Here is a 26,505-nt window from a genome sequence, read left to right on the forward strand (position 1 = left end):
CCTGTGTCTTGTTGCTTTTTAGTTTTCCCAATTTATACGCCCATGAGTGGAAGTGCCCTATGCTCTCTCAGCTGTCTTTATTACATGTTTCAGGACACACCGTACACTTCTCCAGGGTGGCTGTTGGCAATTGACATCCCGCCCATCAGCGTAGCAAGGCTCCCATGTCTCCATGGCCTGTCCTACATTTCTGGTTTTTACAGTTTTTGCAGCATGGCCCTTTTGACCGATGGCAAGCGATACTTCTTTGTAGTGCTGATTTGCACTTCCGGCTTGCTTGGTTGGCCAAAAAGGGCGTATGCGTTTTTTCCTGAATATATTCAGGAAAAAACGCATACGCCCTTTTTGGCCAAGGGCATCATTGTCAACGTTTTGCCGCTTTTCATGTGCTTTAAAGGCGAGTCGAATCTACCTCCTGAAATCTATTTCCTGCAATTCTGCCTTGTTTTCACATCCTCTTCGTTGCCTTCCCTCAATATATTTCTGGACGAGAGTCATCATTTATAACTCTGCAGGTTTGTGTATTGCAGTGCCCCTGAGCTCCATTTGTCAACTCGCCTTTTTGGGAGCTGGCCGCAAAAGCGCAGGATTGCTTCAGGCCCTATTCTGGTTCTGAGGGGCAGGCTGAGCCTGTGCTTCATTCTTCTACCTGATGGGGAAATAGAGTGACCTGTGCCTGTCCCAACACCTAGAGCTAGTCTCTCAGTGGTTCCCCCTCTTCCCGTTCATCCTAAGGACAAATTGCAACCTGTACGAAACAGGAGGTTAAAGGTGCTGATTCTCCAAGTAGGGAGATTGTTAGTAAAGCGGCTGGAATGGCGAACCCGAGCACAAGAAGAGGCGAAATGAGGTGCGTTTTAGAAACGTTTCCCGATCACACGGTGTACCATCTTCTGCGTTTCCCATGCACGTTTTCGATGTAGGAAGATGCCCTTGAACCTGGAGATTTGGGACCCATGGGGTGGGTACCACGCGGTATTACTTTAAAGGGTCTGCGTTTGCTCACCCAACCTCACCAATCCTCTCAGCCCCAAGAGTGTCCAGCCTTATGTCTCATCCAGCTGTGGGTCTAGATATGGTCAATCCAGGTTGCATCAGAGTCCCTGAAAGGATTTTGTAAGAATTTCTCTCTCTTTGGCTCTCTTTGTTTTATGGGTTTTTTTTTCAGTAATTTATTTTTATAATGGGGTTTAGCTGCTTTTCCCTGCTGTGTTTATGCCGCTTTACACCCTCTTGATTCACTTCCAGAGAGATATCAATACACAGGTTTTAAGATTCTTGCTAGTCAGATATATTCTTGTGCGGTGAATAGGGGGTGTTGAGTCCAGTTCACTGAGCAGGGAGTAGGTCTTGTCTGTTACATATTTGGCTTATGGAACGGTATCTGAGCTAACTTCAAACCCTTGTTTTATGCATCACGCCACCTCACCTTTCCCGTTAAGCAGCCAGAGTGTGTCTTCTAAATGTGTGACTCTGTTCTGTTTTGTAATTCAGTTCAAGTGTAACGATTTTGACATGCCCTCTATAAGTGATATCTTAGGATAAGTGTCTTTTTCTGTGTGACTTATTTCACTTAGAATCCTCGTACCTAAATCCACTCATCATGCTGCTACTAGCCTTATGACACTGATTTCATGGCTGAGTGATATTCCATTGTGCCTAAGTACCACAACTTCTTTATCCATTTTTCTCTTTCCTGGGATGTTTAAGGTGTACCGAAGTGGAGGTTCTTGGAAACAGAGCAGCCCTAAACTTTGGGATGCCTGTGTCTTGTTACTTTTTAGTTTTCCCAATTTATACGCCCATGAGTGGAAGTGCCCTATGCTCTCTCAGCTGTGTTTATTACATGTTTCAGGACACACCGTACACTTCTCCAGGGTGGCTGTTGGCAATTGACATCCCGCCCATCAGCGTAGTAAGTCTCCCATGTCTCCATGGCCTGTCCTGCATTTCTGGTTTTTACACTTTTTGCAGCATGGCCCTTTTGACCGATGGCAAGCGAGACTTCTTCGTAGTGCTGATTTGCACTTCCGGCTTGCTTGGTTGGCCAAAAAGGGCGTATGCGTTTTTTCCTGAATATATTCAGGAAAAAACGCATACGCCCTTTTTGGCCAAGGGCATCATTGTCAACGTTTTGCCGCTTTTCATGTGCTTTAAAGGCGAGTCGAATCTACCTCCTGAAATCTGTTTCCTGCAATTCTGCCTTGCTTTCACATCCTCTTCGTTGCCTTCCCTCAATATATTTGTGGACGAGAGTCATCATTTATAACTCTGCAGGTTTGTGAATTGCAGTGCCCCTGAGCTCCATTTGTCAACTCGCCTTTTTGGGAGCTGGCCGCAAAAGCGCAGGATTGCTTCAGGCCCTATTCTGGTTCCGGGGGGCAGGCTGAGCCTGTGCTTCATTCTTCTTCCTGATGGGGAAATAGAGTGACCTGTGCCTGTCCCAACACCTAGATCTAGTCTCTCATTGGTTCCCTCTCTTCCCGTTCATCCTCAGGACAAATTGCAACCTGTACGAAACAGGAGGTTAAAGGTGCTGATTCTCCAAGTAGGGAGATTGTTAGTAAAGCGGCTGGAATGGCGAACCCGAGCACAAGGAGAGGCGAAATGAGGTGCGTTTTAGAAACGTTTCCCGATCACACGGTGTACCATCTTCTGCGTTTCCCATGCACGTTTTCGATGTAGGAAGATGCCCTTGAACCTGGAGATTTGGGACCCATGGGGTGGGTACCACGCGGTATTACTTTAAAGGGTCTGCGTTTGCTCACCCAACCTCACCAATCCTCTCAGCCCCAAGAGTGTCCAGCCTTATGTCTCATCCAGCTGTGGGTCTAGATATGGTCAATCCAGGTTGCATCAGAGCCCCTGAACGGATTTTGTAAGAATTTCTTTCTCTTTGACTGTCTTTGTTTTATGGGTTTTTTTAAAGTAATTTATTTTTATAATGGGGTTTAGCTGCTTTTCCCTGCTGTGTTTATGCCGCTTTACACCCTCTTGATTCACTTCCAGAGAGATATCAATACATAGGTTTTAAGATTCTTGCTAATCAGATATATTCTTGTGCGGTGAATAGGGGTGTTGAGTCCAGTTCACTGAGCAGGGAGTAGGTCTTGTCTGTTACATATTTGGCTTATGGAACGGTATCTGAGCTAATTTCAAACCCTTGTGTTATGCATCACCCCACCTCACCTTTCCCGTTAAGCAGCCAGAGTGTGTCTTCTAAATGTGTGACTCTGTTCTGTTTTGTAATTCAGTTCAAGTGTAGCGATTTTGACATGCCCTCTATAAGTGATATCTTAGGATAAGTGTCTGTTTCTGTGTGACTTATTTCACTTAGAATCCTCGTACCTAAATCCACTCATCATGCTGCTACTAGCCTTATGACACTGATTTCATGGCTGAGTGATATTCCATTGTGCCTAAGTACCACAACTTCTTTATCCATGTTTCTCTTTCCTGGGATGTTTAAGGTGTAGCGAAGTGGAGGTTCTTGGAAACAGAGCAGCCCTAAACTTTGGGATGCCTGTGTCTTGTTGCTTTTTAGTTTTCCCAATTTATACGCCCATGAGTGGAAGTGCCCTATGCTCTCTCAGCTGTGTTTATTACATGTTTCAGGACACACCGTACACTTCTCCAGGGTGGCTGTTGGCAATTGACATCCCGCCCATCAGCGTAGCAAGGCTCCCATGTCTCCATGGCCTGTCCTGCATTTCTGGTTTTTACACTTTTTGCAGCATGGCCCTTTTGACCGATGGCAAGCGAGACTTCTTTGTAGTGCTGATTTGCACTTCCGGCTTGCTTGGTTGGCCAAAAAGGGCGTATGCGTTTTTCCTGAATATATTCAGGAAAAAACGCATACGCCCTTTTTGGCCAAGGGCATCATTGTCAACGTTTTGCCGCTTTTCATGTGCTTTAAAGGCGAGTCGAATCTACCTCCTGAAATCTGGTTCCTGCAATTCTGCCTTGCTTTCAAATCCTCTTCGTTGCCGTCCCTCAATATATTTGTGGACGAGAGTTATCATTTATAACTCTGTAGGTTTGTGAATTGCAGTGCCCCTGAGCTCCATTTGTCAACTCGCCTTTTTGGGAGCTGGCCGCAAAAGCGCAGGATTGCTTCAGGCCCTATTCTGGTTCCGGGGGGCAGGCTGAGCCTGTGCTTCATTCTTCTTCCTGATGGGGAAATAGAGTGACCTGTGCCTGTTCCCAACACCTAGAGCTAGTCTCTCATTGTTTCCCCCTCTTCCCGTTCAACCTCAGGACAAATTGCAACCTGTACGAAACAGGAGGTTAAAGGTGCTGATTCTCCAAGTAGGGAGATTGTTAGTAAAGCGGCTGGAATGGCGAACCCGAGCACAAGAAGAGGCGAAATGAGGTGCGTTTTAGAAATGTTTCCCGATCACACGGTGTACCATCTTCTGCGTTTCCCATGCACGTTTTCGATGTAGGAAGATGCCCTTGAACCTGGAGATTTGGGACCCATGGGGTGGGTACCACGCGGTATTACTTTAAAGGGTCTGCGTTTGCTCACCCAACCTCACCAATCCTCTCAGCCCCAAGAGTGTCCAGCCTTATGTCTCATCCAGCTGTGGGTCTAGATATGGTCAATCCAGGTTGCATCAGAGTCCCTGAAAGGATTTTGTAAGAATTTCTCTCTCTTTGGCTCTCTTTGTTTTATGGGTTTTTTTTTCAGTAATTTATTTTTATAATGGGGTTTAGCTGCTTTTCCCTGCTGTGTTTATGCCGCTTTACACCCTCTTGATTCACTTCCAGAGAGATATCAATACACAGGTTTTAAGATTCTTGCTAGTCAGATATATTCTTGTGCGGTGAATAGGGGGTGTTGAGTCCAGTTCACTGAGCAGGGAGTAGGTCTTGTCTGTTACATATTTGGCTTATGGAACGGTATCTGAGCTAACTTCAAACCCTTGTTTTATGCATCACGCCACCTCACCTTTCCCGTTAAGCAGCCAGAGTGTGTCTTCTAAATGTGTGACTCTGTTCTGTTTTGTAATTCAGTTCAAGTGTAACGATTTTGACATGCCCTCTATAAGTGATATCTTAGGATAAGTGTCTTTTTCTGTGTGACTTATTTCACTTAGAATCCTCGTACCTAAATCCACTCATCATGCTGCTACTAGCCTTATGACACTGATTTCATGGCTGAGTGATATTCCATTGTGCCTAAGTACCACAACTTCTTTATCCATGTTTCTCTTTCCTGGGATGTTTAAGGTGTAGCGAAGTGGAGGTTCTTGGAAACAGAGCAGCCCTAAACTTTGGGATGCCTGTGTCTTGTTACTTTTTAGTTTTCCCAATTTATACGCCCATGAGTGGAAGTGCCCTATGCTCTCTCAGCTGTGTTTATTACATGTTTCAGGACACACCGTACACTTCTCCAGGGTGGCTGTTGGCAATTGACATCCCGCCCATCAGCGTAGTAAGTCTCCCATGTCTCCATGGCCTGTCCTGCATTTCTGGTTTTTACACTTTTTGCAGCATGGCCCTTTTGACCGATGGCAAGCGAGACTTCTTCGTAGTGCTGATTTGCACTTCCGGCTTGCTTGGTTGGCCAAAAAGGGCGTATGCGTTTTTTCCTGAATATATTCAGGAAAAAACGCATACGCCCTTTTTGGCCAAGGGCATCATTGTCAACGTTTTGCCGCTTTTCATGTGCTTTAAAGGCGAGTCGAATCTACCTCCTGAAATCTGTTTCCTGCAATTCTGCCTTGCTTTCACATCCTCTTCGTTGCCTTCCCTCAATATATTTGTGGACGAGAGTCATCATTTATAACTGTGCAGGTTTGTGAATTGCAGTGCCCCTGAGCTCCATTTGTCAACTCGCCTTTTTGGGAGCTGGCCGCAAAAGCGCAGGATTGCTTCAGGCCCTATTCTGGTTCCGGGGGGCAGGCTGAGCCTGTGCTTCATTCTTCTTCCTGATGGGGAAATAGAGTGACCTGTGCCTGTCCCAACACCTAGATCTAGTCTCTCATTGGTTCCCTCTCTTCCCGTTCATCCTCAGGACAAATTGCAACCTGTACGAAACAGGAGGTTAAAGGTGCTGATTCTCCAAGTAGGGAGATTGTTAGTAAAGCGGCTGGAATGGCGAACCCGAGCACAAGGAGAGGCGAAATGAGGTGCGTTTTAGAAACGTTTCCCGATCACACGGTGTACCATCTTCTGCGTTTCCCATGCACGTTTTCGATGTAGGAAGATGCCCTTGAACCTGGAGATTTGGGACCCATGGGGTGGGTAGCACGCGGTATTACTTTAAAGGGTCTGCGTTTGCTCACCCAACCTCACCAATCCTCTCAGCCCCAAGAGTGTCCAGCCTTATGTCTCATCCAGCTGTGGGTCTAGATATGGTCAATCCAGGTTGCATCAGAGACCCTGAACGGATTTTGTAAGAATTTCTTTCTCTTTGACTGTCTTTGTTTTATGGGTTTTTTTAAAGTCATTTATTTTTATAATGGGGTTTAGCTGCTTTTCCCTGCTGTGTTTATGCCGCTTTACACCCTCTTGATTCACTTCCAGAGAGATATCAATACATAGGTTTTAAGATTCTTGCTAATCAGATATATTCTTGTGCGGTGAATAGGGGTGTTGAGTCCAGTTCACTGAGCAGGGAGTAGGTCTTGTCTGTTACATATTTGGCTTATGGAACGGTATCTGAGCTAATTTCAAACCCTTGTGTTATGCATCACCCCACCTCACCTTTCCCGTTAAGCAGCCAGAGTGTGTCTTCTAAATGTGTGACTCTGTTCTGTTTTGTAATTCAGTTCAAGTGTAGCGATTTTGACATGCCCTCTATAAGTGATATCTTAGGATAAGTGTCTGTTTCTGTGTGACTTATTTCACTTAGAATCCTCGTACCTAAATCCACTCATCATGCTGCTACTAGCCTTATGACACTGATTTCATGGCTGAGTGATATTCCATTGTGCCTAAGTACCACAACATCTTTATCCATGTTTCTCTTTCCTGGGATGTTTAAGGTGTAGCGAAGTGGAGGTTCTTGGAAACAGAGCAGCCCTAAACTTTGGGGTGCCTGTGTCTTGTTGCTTTTTAGTTTTCCCAACTTATACGCCCATGAGTGGAAGTGCCCTATGCTCTCTCAGCTGTGTTTATTACATGTTTCAGGACACACCGTACACTTCTCCAGGGTGGCTGTTGGCAATTGACATCCCGCCCATCAGCGTAGCAAGGCTCCCATGTCTCCATGGCCTGTCCTGCATTTCTGGTTTTTACACTTTTTGCAGCATGGCCCTTTTGACCGATGGCAAGCGAGACTTCTTTGTAGTGCTGATTTGCACTTCCGGCTTGCTTGGTTGGCCAAAAAGGGCGTATGCGTTTTTTCCTGAATATATTCAGGAAAAATCGCATACGCCCTTTTTGGCCAAGGGCATCATTGTCAACGTTTTGCCGCTTTTCCTGTGCTTTAAAGGCGAGTCGAATCTACCTCCTGAAATCTGTTTCCTGCAATTCTGCCTTGCTTTCACATCCTCTTCGTTGCCTTCCCTCAATATATTTGTGGACGAGAGTCATCATTTATAACTCTGCAGGTTTGTGAATTGCAGTGCCCCTGAGCTCCATTTGTCAACTCGCCTTTTTGGGAGCTGGCCGCAAAAGCGCAGGATTGCTTCAGGCCCTATTCTGGTTCCGGGGGGCAGGCTGAGCCTGTGCTTCATTCTTCTTCCTGATGGGGAAATAGAGTGACCTGTGCCTGTCCCAACACCTAGAGCTAGTCTCTCATTGGTTCCCCCTTTCCCGTTCATCCTCAGGACAAATTGCAACCTGTACGAAACAGGAGGTTCAAGGTGCTGATTCTCCAAGTAGGGAGATTGTTAGTAAAGCGGCTGGAATGGCGAACCCGAGCACAAGGAGAGGCGAAATGAGGTGCGTTTTAGAAACGTTTCCCGATCACACGGTGTACCATCTTCTGCGTTTCCCATGCACGTTTTCGATGTAGGAAGATGCCCTTGAACCTGGAGATTTGGGACCCATGGGGTGGGTACCACGCGGTATTACTTTAAAGGGTCTGCGTTTGCTCACCCAACCTCACCAATCCTCTCAGCCCCAAGAGTGTCCAGCCTTATGTCTCATCCAGCTGTGGGTCTAGATATGGTCAATCCAGGTTGCATCAGAGTCCCTGAAAGGATTTTGTAAGAATTTCTCTCTCTTTGGCTCTCTTTGTTTTATGGGTTTTTTTTTCAGTAATATATTTTTATAATGGGGTTTAGCTGCTTTTCCCTGCTGTGTTTATGCCGCTTTACACCCTCTTGATTCACTTCCAGAGAGATATCAATACACAGGTTTTAAGATTCTTGCTAGTCAGATATATTCTTGTGCGGTGAATAGGGGGTGTTGAGTCCAGTTCACTGAGCAGGGAGTAGGTCTTGTCTGTTACATATTTGGCTTATGGAACGGTATCTGAGCTAACTTCAAACCCTTGTTTTATGCATCACGCCACCTCACCTTTCCCGTTAAGCAGCCAGAGTGTGTCTTCTAAATGTGTGACTCTGTTCTGTTTTGTAATTCAGTTCAAGTGTAACGATTTTGACATGCCCTCTATAAGTGATATCTTAGGATAAGTGTCTTTTTCTGTGTGACTTATTTCACTTAGAATCCTCGTACCTAAATCCACTCATCATGCTGCTAGTAGCCTTATGACATTGATTTCATGGCTGAGTGATATTCCATTGTGCCTAAGTACCACAACTTCTTTATCCATTTTTCGCTTTCCTGGGATGTTGAAGGTGTACCGAAGTGGAGGTTCTTGAAACAGAGCAGCCCTAAACTTTGGGATTCCTGTGTCTTGTTACTTTTTAGTTTTCCCAATTTATACGCCCATGAGTGGAAGTGCCCTATGCTCTCTCAGCTGTGTTTATTACATGTTTCAGGACACACCGTACACTGCTCCAGGGTGGCTGTTGGCAATTGACATCCCGCCCATCAGCGTAGCAAGGCTCCCATGTCTCCATGGCCTGTCCTGCATTTCTGGTTTTTACACTTTTTGCAGCATGGCCCTTTTGACCGATGGCAAGCGAGACTTCTTTGTAGTGCTGATTTGCACTTCCGGCTTGCTTGGTTGGCCAAAAAGGGCGTATGCGTTTTTTCCTGAATATATTCAGGAAAAAACGCATACGCCCTTTTTGGCCAAGGGCATCATTGTCAACGTTTTGCCGCTTTTCATGTGCTTTAAAGGCGAGTCGAATCTACCTCCTGAAATCTGTTTCCTGCAATTCTGCCTTGCTTTCACATCCTCTTCGTTGCCTTCCCTCAATATATTTGTGGACGAGAGTTATCATTTATAACTCTGCAGGTTTGTGAATTGCAGTGCCCCTGAGCTCCATTTGTCAACTCGCCTTTTTGGGAGCTGGCCGCAAAAGCGCAGGATTGCTTCAGGCCCTATTCTGGTTCCGGGGGGCAGGCTGAGCCTGTGCTTCATTCTTCTTCCTGATGGGGAAATAGAGTGACCTGTGCCTGTCCCAACACCTAGAGCTAGTCTCTCATTGGTTCCCCCTCTTCCCGTTCATCCTCAGGACAAATTGCAACCTGTACGAAACAGGAGGTTAAAGGTGCTGATTCTCCAAGTAGGGAGATTGTTAGTAAAGCGGCTGGAATGGCGAACCCGAGCACAAGGAGAGGCGAAATGAGGTGCGTTTTAGAAACGTTTCCCGATCACACGGTGTACCATCTTCTGCGTTTCCCATGCAGGTTTTCGATGTAGGAAGATGCCGTTGAACCTGGAGATTTGGGACCCATGGGGTGGGTAGCACGCGGTATTACTTTAAAGGGTCTGCGTTTGCTCACCCAACCTCACCAATCCTCTCAGCCCCAAGAGTGTCCAGCCTTATGTCTCATCCAGCTGTGGGTCTAGATATGGTCAATCCAGGTTGCATCAGAGCCCCTGAACGGATTTTGTAAGAATTTCTTTCTCTTTGACTGTCTTTGTTTTATGGGTTTTTTTAAAGTAATTTATTTTTATAATGGGGTTTAGCTGCTTTTCCCTGCTGTGTTTATGCCGCTTTACACCCTCTTGATTCACTTCCAGAGAGATATCAATACATAGGTTTTAAGATTCTTGCTAATCAGATATATTCTTGTGCGGTGAATAGGGGTGTTAGGTCCAGTTCACTGAGCAGGGAGTAGGTCTTGTCTGTTACATATTTGGCTTATGGAACGGTATCTGAGCTAATTTCAAACCCTTGTGTTATGCATCACCCCACCTCACCTTTCCCGTTAAGCAGCCAGAGTGTGTCTTCTAAATGTGTGACTCTGTTCTGTTTTGTAATTCAGTTCAAGTGTAGCGATTTTGACATGCCCTCTATAAGTGATATCTTAGGATAAGTGTCTGTTTCTGTGTGACTTATTTCACTTAGAATCCTCGTACCTAAATCCACTCATCATGCTGCTAGTAGCCTTATGACACTGATTTCATGGCTGAGTGATATTCCATTGTGCCTAAGTACCACAACTTCTTTATCCATTTTTCTCTTTCCTGGGATGTTGAAGGTGTTCCGATGTGGAGGTTCTTGGAAACAGAGCAGCCCTAAACTTTGGGGTGCCTGTGTCTTGTTGCTTTTTAGTTTTCCCAATTTATACGCCCATGAGTGGAAGTGCCCTATGCTCTCTCAGCTGTGTTTATTACATGTTTCAGGACACACCGTACACTGCTCCAGGGTGGCTGTTGGCAATTGACATCCCGCCCATCAGCGTAGCAAGGCTCCCATGTCTCCATGGCCTGTCCTGCATTTCTGGTTTTTACACTTTTTGCAGCATGGCCCTTTTGACCGATGGCAAGCGAGACTTCTTTGTAGTGCTGATTTGCACTTCTGGCTTGATTGGTTTGCCAAAAAGGGCGTATGCGTTTTTTCCTGAATATATTCAGGAAAAAACGCATACGCCCTTTTTGGCCAAGGGCATCATTGTCAACGTTTTGCCGCTTTTCATGTGCTTTAAAGGCGAGTGGAATCTACCTCCTGTAATCTGTTTCCTGCAATTCTGCCTTGCTTTCACATCCTCTTCGTTACCTTCCCTCAATATATTTGTGGACGAGAGTTATCATTTATAACTCTGCAGGTTTGTGAATTGCAGTGCCCCTGAGCTCCATTTGTCAACTCGCCTTTTTGGGAGCTGGCCGCAAAAGCGCAGGATTGCTTCAGGCACTATTCTGGTTCCGGGGGGCAGGCTGAGCCTGTGCTTCATTCTTCTTCCTGATGGGGAAATAGAGTGACCTGTGCCTGTCCCAACAGCTAGAGCTAGTCTCTCATTGGTTCCCCCTCTTCCCGTTCAACCTCAGGACAAATTGCAACCTGTACGAAACAGGAGGTTAAAGGTGCTGATTCTCCAAGTAGGGAGATTGTTAGTAAAGCGGCTGGAATGGCGAACCCGAGCACAAGGAGAGGCGAAATGAGGTGCGTTTTAGAAACGTTTCCCGATCACACGGTGTACCATCTTCTGCGTTTCCCATGCACGTTTTCGATGTAGGAAGATGCCCTTGAACCTGGAGATTTGGGACCCATGGGGTGGGTACCACGCGGTATTACTTTAAAGGGTCTGCGTTTGCTCACCCAACCTCACCAATCCTCTCAGCCCCAAGAGTGTCCAGCCTTATGTCTCATCCAGCTGTGGGACTAGATATGGTCAATCCAGGTTGCATCAGAGCCCCTGAACGGATTTTGTAAGAATTTCTTTCTCTTTGACTGTCTTTGTTTTATGGGTTTTTTTAAAGTAATTTATTTTTATAATGGGGTTTAGCTGCTTTTCCCTGCTGTGTTTATGCCGCTTTACACCCTCTTGATTCACTTCCAGAGAGATATCAATACACAGGTTTTAAGATTCTTGCTAATCAGATATATTCTTCTGGGGTGAATAGGGGTGTTGAGTTCAGTTCACTGAGCAGGGAGTAGGTCTTGTCTGTTACATATTTGGCTTATGGAACGGTATCTGAGCTAATTTCAAACCCTTGTGTTATGCATCACCCCACCTCACCTTTCCCGTTAAGCAGCCAGAGTGTGTCTTCTAAATGTGTGACTCTGTTCTGTTTTGTAATTCAGTTCAAGTGTAGCGATTTTGACATGCCCTCTATAAGTGATATCTTAGGATAAGTGTCTGTTTCTGTGTGACTTATTTCACTTAGAATCCTCGTACCTAAATCCACTCATCATGCTGCTACTAGCCTTATGACACTGATTTCATGGCTGAGTGATATTCCATTGTGCCTAAGTACCACAACTTCTTTATCCATTTTTCTCTTTCCTGGGATGTTGAAGGTGTACCGATGTGGAGGTTCTTGGAAACAGAGCAGCCGTAAACTTTGGGGTGCCTGTGTCTTGTTGCTTTTTAGTTTTCCCAATTTATACGCCCATGAGTGGAAGTGCCCTATGCTCTCTCAGCTGTGTTTATTACATGTTTCAGGACACACCGTACACTTCTCCAGGGTGGCTGTTGGCAATTGACATCCCGCCCATCAGCGTAGCAAGGCTCCCATGTCTCCATGGCCTGTCCTGCATTTCTGGTTTTTACAGTTCTTGCAGCATGGCCCTTTTGACCGATGGCAAGCGAGACTTCTTTGTAGTGCTGATTTGCACTTCCGGCTTGCTTGGTTGGCCAAAAAGGGCGTATGCGTTTTTTCCTGAATATATTCAGGAAAAAACGCATACGCCCTTTTTGGCCAAGGGCATCATTGTCAACGTTTTGCCGCTTTTCATGTGCTTTAAAGGCGAGTGGAATCTACCTCCTGTAATCTGTTTCCTGCAATTCTGCCTTGCTTTCACATCCTCTTCGTTGCCTTCCCTCAATATATTTCTGGACGAGAGTTATCATTTATAACTCTGTAGGTTTGTGAATTGCAGTGCCCCTGAGCTCCATTTGTCAACTCGCCTTTTTGGGAGCTGGCCGCAAAAGCGCAGGATTGCTTCAGGCCCTATTCTGGTTCCGGGGGGCAGGCTGAGCCTGTGCTTCATTCTTCGTCCTGATGGGGAAATAGAGTGACCTGTGCCTGTCCCAACACCTAGAGCTAGTCTCTCATTGGTTCCCCCTCTTCCCGTTCAACCTCAGGACAAATTGCAACCTGTACGAAACAGGAGGTTAAAGGTGCTGATTCTCCAAGTAGGGAGATTGTTAGTAAAGCGGCTGGAATGGCGAACCCGAGCACAAGGAGAGGCGAAATGAGGTGCGTTTTAGAAACGTTTCCCGATCACACGGTGTACCATCTTCTGCGTTTCCCATGCACGTTTTCGATGTAGGAAGATGCCCTTGAACCTGGAGATTTGGGACCCATGGGGTGGGTAGCACGCGGTATTACTTTAAAGGGTCTGCGTTTGCTCACCCAACCTCACCAATCCTCTCAGCCCCAAGAGTGTCCAGCCTTATGTCTCATCCAGCTGTGGGTCTAGATATGGTCAATCCAGGTTGCATCAGAGCCCCTGAACGGATTTTGTAAGAATTTCTTTCTCTTTGACTGTCTTTGTTTTATGGGTTTTTTTAAAGTAATTTATTTTTATAATGGGGTTTAGCTGCTTTTCCCTGCTGTGTTTATGCCGCTTTACACCCTCTTGATTCACTTCCAGAGAGATATCAATACACAGGTTTTAAGATTCTTGCTAATCAGATATATTCTTCTGGGGTGAATAGGGGTGTTGAGTTCAGTTCACTGAGCAGGGAGTAGGTCTTGTCTGTTACATATTTGGCTTATGGAACGGTATCTGAGCTAATTTCAAACCCTTGTGTTATGCATCACCCCACCTCACCTTTCCCGTTAAGCAGCCAGAGTGTGTCTTCTAAATGTGTGACTCTGTTCTGTTTTGTAATTCAGTTCAAGTGTAGCGATTTTGACATGCCCTCTATAAGTGATATCTTAGGATAAGTGTCTGTTTCTGTGTGACTTATTTCACTTAGAATCCTCGTACCTAAATCCACTCATCATGCTGCTACTAGCCTTATGACACTGATTTCATGGCTGAGTGATATTCCATTGTGCCTAAGTACCACAACTTCTTTATCCATTTTTCTCTTTCCTGGGATGTTGAAGGTGTACCGATGTGGAGGTTCTTGGAAACAGAGCAGCCCTAAACTTTGGGGTGCCTGTGTCTTGTTGCTTTTTAGTTTTCCCAATTTATACGCCCATGAGTGGAAGTGCCCTATGCTCTCTCAGCTGTGTTTATTACATGTTTCAGGACACACCGTACACTGCTCCAGGGTGGCTGTTGGCAATTGACATCCCGCCCATCAGCGTAGCAAGGCTCCCATGTCTCCATGGCCTGTCCTGCATTTCTGGTTTTTACAGTTTTTGCAGCATGGCCCTTTTGACCGATGGCAAGCGAGACTTCTTTGTAGTGCTGATTTGCACTTCTGGCTTGATTGGTTTGCCAAAAAGGGCGTATGCGTTTTTTCCTGAATATATTCAGGAAAAAACGCATACGCCCTTTTTGGCCAAGGGCATCATTGTCAACGTTTTGCCGCTTTTCATGTGCTTTAAAGGCGAGTGGAATCTACCTCCTGTAATCTGTTTCCTGCAATTCTGCCTTGCTTTCACATCCTCTTCGTTACCTTCCCTCAATATATTTGTGGACGAGAGTTATCATTTATAACTCTGCAGGTTTGTGAATTGCAGTGCCCCTGAGCTCCATTTGTCAACTCGCCTTTTTGGGAGCTGGCCGCAAAAGCGCAGGATTGCTTCAGGCCCTATTCTGGTTCCGGGGGGCAGGCTGAGCCTGTGCTTCATTCTTCTTCCTGATGGGGAAATAGAGTGACCTGTGCCTGTCCCAACAGCTAGAGCTAGTCTCTCATTGGTTCCCCCTCTTCCCGTTCAACCTCAGGACAAATTGCAACCTGTACGAAACAGGAGGTTAAAGGTGCTGATTCTCCAAGTAGGGAGATTGTTAGTAAAGCGGCTGGAATGGCGAACCCGAGCACAAGGAGAGGCGAAATGAGGTGCGTTTTAGAAACGTTTCCCGATCACACGGTGTACCATCTTCTGCGTTTCCCATGCACGTTTTCGATGTAGGAAGATGCCCTTGAACCTGGAGATTTGGGACCCATGGGGTGGGTACCACGCGGTATTACTTTAAAGGGTCTGCGTTTGCTCACCCAACCTCACCAATCCTCTCAGCCCCAAGAGTGTCCAGCCTTATGTCTCATCCAGCTGTGGGTCTAGATATGGTCAATCCAGGTTGCATCAGAGCCCCTGAACGGATTTTGTAAGAATTTCTTTCTCTTTGACTGTCTTTGTTTTATGGGTTTTTTTAAAGTAATTTATTTTTATAATGGGGTTTAGCTGCTTTTCCCTGCTGTGTTTATGCCGCTTTACACCCTCTTGATTCACTTCCAGAGAGATATCAATACACAGGTTTTAAGATTCTTGCTAATCAGATATATTCTTCTGGGGTGAATAGGGGTGTTGAGTTCAGTTCACTGAGCAGGGAGTAGGTCTTGTCTGTTACATATTTGGCTTATGGAACGGTATCTGAGCTAATTTCAAACCCTTGTGTTATGCATCACCCCACCTCACCTTTCCCGTTAAGCAGCCAGAGTGTGTCTTCTAAATGTGTGACTCTGTTCTGTTTTGTAATTCAGTTCAAGTGTAGCGATTTTGACATGCCCTCTATAAGTGATATCTTAGGATAAGTGTCTGTTTCTGTGTGACTTATTTCACTTAGAATCCTCGTACCTAAATCCACTCATCATGCTGCTACTAGCCTTATGACACTGATTTCATGGCTGAGTGATATTCCATTGTGCCTAAGTACCACAACTTCTTTATCCATTTTTCTCTTTCCCGGGATGTTGAAGGTGTACCGATGTGGAGGTTCTTGGAAACAGAGCAGCCCTAAACTTTGGGGTGCCTGTGTCTTGTTGCTTTTTAGTTTTCCCAATTTATACGCCCATGAGTGGAAGTGCCCTATGCTCTCTCAGCTGTGTTTATTACATGTTTCAGGACACACCGTACACTTCTCCAGGGTGGCTGTTGGCAATTGACATCCCGCCCATCAGCGTAGCAAGGCTCCCATGTCTCCATGGCCTGTCCTGCATTTCTGGTTTTTACACTTTTTGCAGCATGGCCCTTTTGACCGATGGCAAGCGAGACTTCTTTGTAGTGCTGATTTGCACTTCTGGCTTGATTGGTTTGCCAAAAAGGGCGTATGCGTTTTTTCCTGAATATATTCAGGAAAAAACGCATACGCCCTTTTTGGCCAAGGGCATCATTGTCAACGTTTTGCCGCTTTTCATGTGCTTTAAAGGCGAGTGGAATCTACCTCCTGTAATCTGTTTCCTGCAATTCTGCCTTGCTTTCACATCCTCTTCGTTACCTTCCCTCAATATATTTGTGGACGAGAGTTATCATTTATAACTCTGCAGGTTTGTGAATTGCAGTGCCCCTGAGCTCCATTTGTCAACTCGCCTTTTTGGGAGCTGGCCGCAAAAGCGCAGGATTGCTTCAGGCACTATTCTGGTTCCGGGGGGCAGGCTGAGCCTGTGCTTCATTCTTCTTCCTGATGGGGAAATAGAGTGACCTGTGCCTGTCCCAACAGCTAGAGCTAGTCTCTCATTGGTTCCCCCTCTTCCCGTTCAACCTCAGGACAAATTGCAACCTGTACGAAACAGGAGGTTAAAGGTGCTGATTCTCCAAGTAGGGAGATTGTTAGTAAAGCGGCTGGAATGGCGAACCCGAGCACAAGGAGAGGCGAAATGAGGTGCGTTTTAGAAACGTTTTCCGATCACACGGTGTACCATCTTCTGCGTTTCCCATGCACGTTTTCGATGTAGGAAGATGCCCTTGAACCTGGAGATTTGGGACCCATGGGGTGGGTAGCACGCGGTATTACTTTAAAGGGTCTGCGTTTGCTCACCCAACCTCACCAATCCTCTCAGCCCCAAGAGTGTCCAGCCTTATGTCTCATCCAGCTGTGGGTCTAGATATGGTCAATCCAGGTTGCATCAGAGCCCCTGAACGGATTTTGTAAGAATTTCTTTCTCTTTGACTGTCTTTGTTTTATGGGATTTTTTAAAGTAATTTATTTTTATAATGGGGTTTAGCTGCTTTTCCCTGCTGTGTTTATGCCGCTTTACACCCTCTTGATTCACTTCCAGAGAGATATCAATACACAGGTTTTAAGATTCTTGCTAATCAGATATATTCTTCTGGGGTGAATAGGGGTGTTGAGTTCAGTTCACTGAGCAGGGAGTAGGTCTTGTCTGTTACATATTTGGCTTATGGAACGGTATCTGAGCTAATTTCAAACCCTTGTGTTATGCATCACCCCACCTCACCTTTCCCGTTAAGCAGCCAGAGTGTGTCTTCTAAATGTGTGACTCTGTTCTGTTTTGTAATTCAGTTCAAGTGTAGCGATTTTGACATGCCCTCTATAAGTGATATCTTAGGATAAGTGTCTGTTTCTGTGTGACTTATTTCACTTAGAATCCTCGTACCTAAATCCACTCATCATGCTGCTACTAGCCTTATGACACTGATTTCATGGCTGAGTGATATTCCATTGTGCCTAAGTACCACAACTTCTTTATCCATTTTTCTCTTTCCTGGGATGTTGAAGGTGTACCGATGTGGAGGTTCTTGGAAACAGAGCAGCCCTAAACTTTGGGGTGCCTGTGTCTTGTTGCTTTTTAGTTTTCCCAATTTATACGCCCATGAGTGGAAGTGCCCTATGCTCTCTCAGCTGTGTTTATTACATGTTTCAGGACACACCGTACACTTCTCCAGGGTGGCTGTTGGCAATTGACATCCCGCCCATCAGCGTAGCAAGTCTCCCATGTCTCCATGGCCTGTCCTGCATTTCTGGTTTTTACACTTTTTGCAGCATGGCCCTTTTGACCGATGGCAAGCGAGACTTCTTTGTAGTGCTGATTTGCACTTCTGGCTTGATTGGTTTGCCAAAAAGGGCGTATGCGTTTTTTCCTGAATATATTCAGGAAAAAACGCATACGCCCTTTTTGGCCAAGGGCATCATTGTCAACGTTTTGCCGCTTTTCATGTGCTTTAAAGGCGAGTGGAATCTACCTCCTGTAATCTTTTTCCTGCAATTCTGCCTTGCTTTCACATCCTCTTCGTTGCCTTCCCTCAATATATTTGTGGACGAGAGTTATCATTTATAACTCTGCAGGTTTGTGAATTGCAGTGCCCCTGAGCTCCATTTGTCAACTCGCCTTTTTGGGAGCTGGCCGCAAAAGCGCAGGATTGCTTCAGGCACTATTCTGGTTCCGGGGGCCAGGCTGAGCCTGTGCTTCATTCTTCTTCCTGATGGGGAAATAGAGTGACCTGTGCCTGTCCCAACAGCTAGAGCTAGTCTCTCATTGGTTCCCCCTCTTCCCGTTCAACCTCAGGACAAATTGCAACCTGTACGAAACAGGAGGTTAAAGGTGCTGATTCTCCAAGTAGGGAGATTGTTAGTAAAGCGGCTGGAATGGCGAACCCGAGCACAAGGAGAGGCGAAATGAGGTGCGTTTTAGAAACGTTTCCCGATCACACGGTGTACCATCTTCTGCGTTTCCCATGCACGTTTTCGATGTAGGAAGATGCCGTTGAACCTGGAGATTTGGGACCCATGGGGTGGGTACCACGCGGTATTACTTTAAAGGGTCTGCGTTTGCTCACCCAACCTCACCAATCCTCTCAGCCCCAAGAGTGTCCAGCCTTATGTCTCATCCAGCTGTGGGACTAGATATGGTCAATCCAGGTTGCATCAGAGCCCCTGAACGGATTTTGTAAGAATTTCTTTCTCTTTGACTGTCTTTGTTTTATGGGTTTTTTTAAAGTAATTTATTTTTATAATGGGGTTTAGCTGCTTTTCCCTGCTGTGTTTATGCCGCTTTACACCCTCTTGATTCACTTCCAGAGAGATATCAATACACAGGTTTTAAGATTCTTGCTAATCAGATATATTCTTCTGGGGTGAATAGGGGTGTTGAGTTCAGTTCACTGAGCAGGGAGTAGGTCTTGTCTGTTACATATTTGGCTTATGGAACGGTATCTGAGCTAATTTCAAACCCTTGTGTTATGCATCACCCCACCTCACCTTTCCCGTTAAGCAGCCAGAGTGTGTCTTCTAAATGTGTGACTCTGTTCTGTTTTGTAATTCAGTTCAAGTGTAGCGATTTTGACATGCTCTCTATAAGTGATATCTTAGGATAAGTGTCTGTTTCTGTGTGACTTATTTCACTTAGAATCCTCGTACCTAAATCCACTCATCATGCTGCTACTAGCCTTATGACACTGATTTCATGGCTGAGTGATATTCCATTGTGCCTAAGTACCACAACTTCTTTATCCATTTTTCTCTTTCCCGGGATGTTGAAGGTGTACCGATGTGGAGGTTCTTGGAAACAGAGCAGCCCTAAACTTTGGGGTGCCTGTGTCTTGTTGCTTTTTAGTTTTCCCAATTTATACGCCCATGAGTGGAAGTGCCCTATGCTCTCTCAGCTGTGTTTATTACATGTTTCAGGACACACCGTACACTTCTCCAGGGTGGCTGTTGGCAATTGACATCCCGCCCATCAGCGTAGCAAGGCTCCCATGTCTCCATGGCCTGTCCTGCATTTCTGGTTTTTACACTTTTTGCAGCATGGCCCTTTTGACCGATGGCAAGCGAGACTTCTTTGTAGTGCTGATTTGCACTTCTGGCTTGATTGGTTTGCCAAAAAGGGCGTATGCGTTTTTTCCTGAATATATTCAGGAAAAAACGCATACGCCCTTTTTGGCCAAGGGCATCATTGTCAACGTTTTGCCGCTTTTCATGTGCTTTAAAGGCGAGTGGAATCTACCTCCTGTAATCTGTTTCCTGCAATTCTGCCTTGCTTTCACATCCTCTTCGTTACCTTCCCTCAATATATTTGTGGACGAGAGTTATCATTTATAACTCTGCAGGTTTGTGAATTGCAGTGCCCCTGAGCTCCATTTGTCAACTCGCCTTTTTGGGAGCTGGCCGCAAAAGCGCAGGATTGCTTCAGGCACTATTCTGGTTCCGGGGGGCAGGCTGAGCCTGTGCTTCATTCTTCTTCCTGATGGGGAAATAGAGTGACCTGTGCCTGTCCCAACAGCTAGAGCTAGTCTCTCATTGGTTCCCCCTCTTCCCGTTCAACCTCAGGACAAATTGCAACCTGTACGAAACAGGAGGTTAAAGGTGCTGATTCTCCAAGTAGGGAGATTGTTAGTAAAGCGGCTGGAATGGCGAACCCGAGCACAAGGAGAGGCGAAATGAGGTGCGTTTTAGAAACGTTTCCCGATCACACGGTGTACCATCTTCTGCGTTTCCCATGCACGTTTTCGATGTAGGAAGATGCCCTTGAACCTGGAGATTTGGGACCCATGGGGTGGGTAGCACGCGGTATTACTTTAAAGGGTCTGCGTTTGCTCACCCAACCTCACCAATCCTCTCAGCCCCAAGAGTGTCCAGCCTTATGTCTCATCCAGCTGTGGGTCTAGATATGGTCAATCCAGGTTGCATCAGAGCCCCTGAACGGATTTTGTAAGAATTTCTTTCTCTTTGACTGTCTTTGTTTTATGGGATTTTTAAAAGTAATTTATTTTTATAATGGGGTTTAGCTGCTTTTCCCTGCTGTGTTTATGCCGCTTTACACCCTCTTGATTCACTTCCAGAGAGATATCAATACACAGGTTTTAAGATTCTTGCTAATCAGATATATTCTTCTGGGGTGAATAGGGGTGTTGAGTTCAGTTCACTGAGCAGGGAGTAGGTCTTGTCTGTTACATATTTGGCTTATGGAACGGTATCTGAGCTAATTTCAAACCCTTGTGTTATGCATCACCCCACCTCACCTTTCCCGTTAAGCAGCCAGAGTGTGTCTTCTAAATGTGTGACTCTGTTCTGTTTTGTAATTCAGTTCAAGTGTAGCGATTTTGACATGCCCTCTATAAGTGATATCTTAGGATAAGTGTCTGTTTCTGTGTGACTTATTTCACTTAGAATCCTCGTACCTAAATCCACTCATCATGCTGCTACTAGCCTTATGACACTGATTTCATGGCTGAGTGATATTCCATTGTGCCTAAGTACCACAACTTCTTTATCCATTTTTCTCTTTCCTGGGATGTTGAAGGTGTACCGATGTGGAGGTTCTTGGAAACAGAGCAGCCCTAAACTTTGGGGTGCCTGTGTCTTGTTGCTTTTTAGTTTTCCCAATTTATACGCCCATGAGTGGAAGTGCCCTATGCTCTCTCAGCTGTGTTTATTACATGTTTCAGGACACACCGTACACTGCTCCAGGGTGGCTGTTGGCAATTGACATCCCGCCCATCAGCGTAGCAAGGCTCCCATGTCTCCATGGCCTGTCCTGCATTTCTGGTTTTTACAGTTTTTGCAGCATGGCCCTTTTGACCGATGGCAAGCGAGACTTCTTTGTAGTGCTGATTTGCACTTCTGGCTTGATTGGTTTGCCAAAAAGGGCGTATGCGTTTTTTCCTGAATATATTCAGGAAAAAACGCATACGCCCTTTTTGGCCAAGGGCATCATTGTCAACGTTTTGCCGCTTTTCATGTGCTTTAAAGGCGAGTGGAATCTACCTCCTGTAATCTGTTTCCTGCAATTCTGCCTTGCTTTCACATCCTCTTCGTTACCTTCCCTCAATATATTTGTGGACGAGAGTTATCATTTATAACTCTGCAGGTTTGTGAATTGCAGTGCCCCTGAGCTCCATTTGTCAACTCGCCTTTTTGGGAGCTGGCCGCAAAAGCGCAGGATTGCTTCAGGCCCTATTCTGGTTCCGGGGGGCAGGCTGAGCCTGTGCTTCATTCTTCTTCCTGATGGGGAAATAGAGTGACCTGTGCCTGTCCCAACAGCTAGAGCTAGTCTCTCATTGGTTCCCCCTCTTCCCGTTCAACCTCAGGACAAATTGCAACCTGTACGAAACAGGAGGTTAAAGGTGCTGATTCTCCAAGTAGGGAGATTGTTAGTAAAGCGGCTGGAATGGCGAACCCGAGCACAAGGAGAGGCGAAATGAGGTGCGTTTTAGAAACGTTTCCCGATCACACGGTGTACCATCTTCTGCGTTTCCCATGCACGTTTTCGATGTAGGAAGATGCCCTTGAACCTGGAGATTTGGGACCCATGGGGTGGGTACCACGCGGTATTACTTTAAAGGGTCTGCGTTTGCTCACCCAACCTCACCAATCCTCTCAGCCCCAAGAGTGTCCAGCCTTATGTCTCATCCAGCTGTGGGTCTAGATATGGTCAATCCAGGTTGCATCAGAGCCCCTGAACGGATTTTGTAAGAATTTCTTTCTCTTTGACTGTCTTTGTTTTATGGGTTTTTTTAAAGTAATTTATTTTTATAATGGGGTTTAGCTGCTTTTCCCTGCTGTGTTTATGCCGCTTTACACCCTCTTGATTCACTTCCAGAGAGATATCAATACACAGGTTTTAAGATTCTTGCTAATCAGATATATTCTTCTGGGGTGAATAGGGGTGTTGAGTTCAGTTCACTGAGCAGGGAGTAGGTCTTGTCTGTTACATATTTGGCTTATGGAACGGTATCTGAGCTAATTTCAAACCCTTGTGTTATGCATCACCCCACCTCACCTTTCCCGTTAAGCAGCCAGAGTGTGTCTTCTAAATGTGTGACTCTGTTCTGTTTTGTAATTCAGTTCAAGTGTAGCGATTTTGACATGCCCTCTATAAGTGATATCTTAGGATAAGTGTCTGTTTCTGTGTGACTTATTTCACTTAGAATCCTCGTACCTAAATCCACTCATCATGCTGCTACTAGCCTTATGACACTGATTTCATGGCTGAGTGATATTCCATTGTGCCTAAGTACCACAACTTCTTTATCCATTTTTCTCTTTCCCGGGATGTTGAAGGTGTACCGATGTGGAGGTTCTTGGAAACAGAGCAGCCCTAAACTTTGGGGTGCCTGTGTCTTGTTGCTTTTTAGTTTTCCCAATTTATACGCCCATGAGTGGAAGTGCCCTATGCTCTCTCAGCTGTGTTTATTACATGTTTCAGGACACACCGTACACTTCTCCAGGGTGGCTGTTGGCAATTGACATCCCGCCCATCAGCGTAGCAAGGCTCCCATGTCTCCATGGCCTGTCCTGCATTTCTGGTTTTTACACTTTTTGCAGCATGGCCCTTTTGACCGATGGCAAGCGAGACTTCTTTGTAGTGCTGATTTGCACTTCTGGCTTGATTGGTTTGCCAAAAAGGGCGTATGCGTTTTTTCCTGAATATATTCAGGAAAAAACGCATACGCCCTTTTTGGCCAAGGGCATCATTGTCAACGTTTTGCCGCTTTTCATGTGCTTTAAAGGCGAGTGGAATCTACCTCCTGTAATCTGTTTCCTGCAATTCTGCCTTGCTTTCACATCCTCTTCGTTACCTTCCCTCAATATATTTGTGGACGAGAGTTATCATTTATAACTCTGCAGGTTTGTGAATTGCAGTGCCCCTGAGCTCCATTTGTCAACTCGCCTTTTTGGGAGCTGGCCGCAAAAGCGCAGGATTGCTTCAGGCACTATTCTGGTTCCGGGGGGCAGGCTGAGCCTGTGCTTCATTCTTCTTCCTGATGGGGAAATAGAGTGACCTGTGCCTGTCCCAACAGCTAGAGCTAGTCTCTCATTGGTTCCCCCTCTTCCCGTTCAACCTCAGGACAAATTGCAACCTGTACGAAACAGGAGGTTAAAGGTGCTGATTCTCCAAGTAGGGAGATTGTTAGTAAAGCGGCTGGAATGGCGAACCCGAGCACAAGGAGAGGCGAAATGAGGTGCGTTTTAGAAACGTTTCCCGATCACACGGTGTACCATCTTCTGCGTTTCCCATGCACGTTTTCGATGTAGGAAGATGCCCTTGAACCTGGAGATTTGGGACCCATGGGGTGGGTAGCACGCGGTATTACTTTAAAGGGTCTGCGTTTGCTCACCCAACCTCACCAATCCTCTCAGCCCCAAGAGTGTCCAGCCTTATGTCTCATCCAGCTGTGGGTCTAGATATGGTCAATCCAGGTTGCATCAGAGCCCCTGAACGGATTTTGTAAGAATTTCTTTCTCTTTGACTGTCTTTGTTTTATGGGATTTTTAAAAGTAATTTATTTTTATAATGGGGTTTAGCTGCTTTTCCCTGCTGTGTTTATGCCGCTTTACACCCTCTTGATTCACTTCCAGAGAGATATCAATACACAGGTTTTAAGATTCTTGCTAATCAGATATATTCTTCTGGGGTGAATAGGGGTGTTGAGTTCAGTTCACTGAGCAGGGAGTAGGTCTTGTCTGTTACATATTTGGCTTATGGAACGGTATCTGAGCTAATTTCAAACCCTTGTGTTATGCATCACCCCACCTCACCTTTCCCGTTAAGCAGCCAGAGTGTGTCTTCTAAATGTGTGACTCTGTTCTGTTTTGTAATTCAGTTCAAGTGTAGCGATTTTGACATGCCCTCTATAAGTGATATCTTAGGATAAGTGTCTGTTTCTGTGTGACTTATTTCACTTAGAATCCTCGTACCTAAATCCACTCATCATGCTGCTACTAGCCTTATGACACTGATTTCATGGCTGAGTGATATTCCATTGTGCCTAAGTACCACAACTTCTTTATCCATTTTTCTCTTTCCTGGGATGTTGAAGGTGTACCGATGTGGAGGTTCTTGGAAACAGAGCAGCCCTAAACTTTGGGGTGCCTGTGTCTTGTTGCTTTTTAGTTTTCCCAATTTATACGCCCATGAGTGGAAGTGCCCTATGCTCTCTCAGCTGTGTTTATTACATGTTTCAGGACACACCGTACACTTCTCCAGGGTGGCTGTTGGCAATTGACATCCCGCCCATCAGCGTAGCAAGGCTCCCATGTCTCCATGGCCTGTCCTGCATTTCTGGTTTTTACACTTTTTGCAGCATGGCCCTTTTGACCGATGGCAAGCGAGACTTCTTTGTAGTGCTGATTTGCACTTCTGGCTTGATTGGTTTGCCAAAAAGGGCGTATGCGTTTTTTCCTGAATATATTCAGGAAAAAACGCATACGCCCTTTTTGGCCAAGGGCATCATTGTCAACGTTTTGCCGCTTTTCATGTGCTTTAAAGGCGAGTGGAATCTACCTCCTGTAATCTGTTTCCTGCAATTCTGCCTTGCTTTCACATCCTCTTCGTTACCTTCCCTCAATATATTTGTGGACGAGAGTTATCATTTATAACTCTGCAGGTTTGTGAATTGCAGTGCCCCTGAGCTCCATTTGTCAACTCGCCTTTTTGGGAGCTGGCCGCAAAAGCGCAGGATTGCTTCAGGCACTATTCTGGTTCCGGGGGGCAGGCTGAGCCTGTGCTTCATTCTTCTTCCTGATGGGGAAATAGAGTGACCTGTGCCTGTCCCAACACCTAGAGCTAGTCTCTCATTGGTTCCCCCTCTTCCCGTTCAACCTCAGGACAAATTGCAACCTGTACGAAACAGGAGGTTAAAGGTGCTGATTCTCCAAGTAGGGAGATTGTTAGTAAAGCGGCTGGAATGGCGAACCCGAGCACAAGGAGAGGCGAAATGAGGTGCGTTTTAGAAACGTTTCCCGATCACACGATGTACCATCTTCTGCGTTTCCCATGCACGTTTTCGATGTAGGAAGATGCCCTTGAACCTGGAGATTTGGGACCCATGGGGTGGGTACCACGCGGTATTACTTTAAAGGGTCTGCGTTTGCTCACCCAACCTCACCAATCCTCTCAGCCCCAAGAGTGTCCAGCCTTATGTCTCATCCAGCTGTGGGTCTAGATATGGTCAATCCAGGTTGCATCAGAGCCCCTGAACGGATTTTGTAAGAATTTCTTTCTCTTTGACTGTCTTTGTTTTATGGGATTTTTTAAAGTAATTTATTTTTATAATGGGGTTTAGCTGCTTTTCCCTGCTGTGTTTATGCCGCTTTACACCCTCTTGATTCACTTCCAGAGAGATATCAATACATAGGTTTTAAGATTCTTGCTAATCAGATATATTCTTGTGCGGTGAATAGGGGTGTTGAGTTCAGTTCACTGAGCAGGGAGTAGGTCTTGTCAGTTACATATTTGGCTTATGGAACGGTATCTGAGCTAATTTCAAACCCTTGTTTTATGCATCACGCCACCTCACCTTTCCCGTTAAGCAGCCAGAGTGTGTCTTCTAAATGTGTGACTCTGTTCTGTTTTGTAATTCAGTTCAAGTGTAGCGATTTTGACATGCCCTCTATAAGTGATATCTTAGGATAAGTGTCTGTTTCTGTGTGACTTATTTCACTTAGAATCCTCGTACCTAAATCCACTCATCATGCTGCTACTAGCCTTATGACACTGATTTCATGGCTGAGTGATATTCCATTGTGCCTAAGTACCACAACTTCTTTATCCATTTTTCTCTTTCCCGGGATGTTGAAGGTGTACCGATGTGGAGGTTCTTGGAAACAGAGCAGCCCTAAACTTTGGGGTGCCTGTGTCTTGTTGCTTTTTAGTTTTCCCAATTTATACGCCCATGAGTGGAAGTGCCCTATGCTCTCTCAGCTGTGTTTATTACATGTTTCAGGACACACC

Source organism: Eubalaena glacialis, chromosome 1, assembly GCF_028564815.1.
Source record: "Eubalaena glacialis isolate mEubGla1 chromosome 1, mEubGla1.1.hap2.+ XY, whole genome shotgun sequence".
Classification (NCBI taxonomy): Eukaryota; Metazoa; Chordata; class Mammalia; order Artiodactyla; family Balaenidae; genus Eubalaena; species Eubalaena glacialis.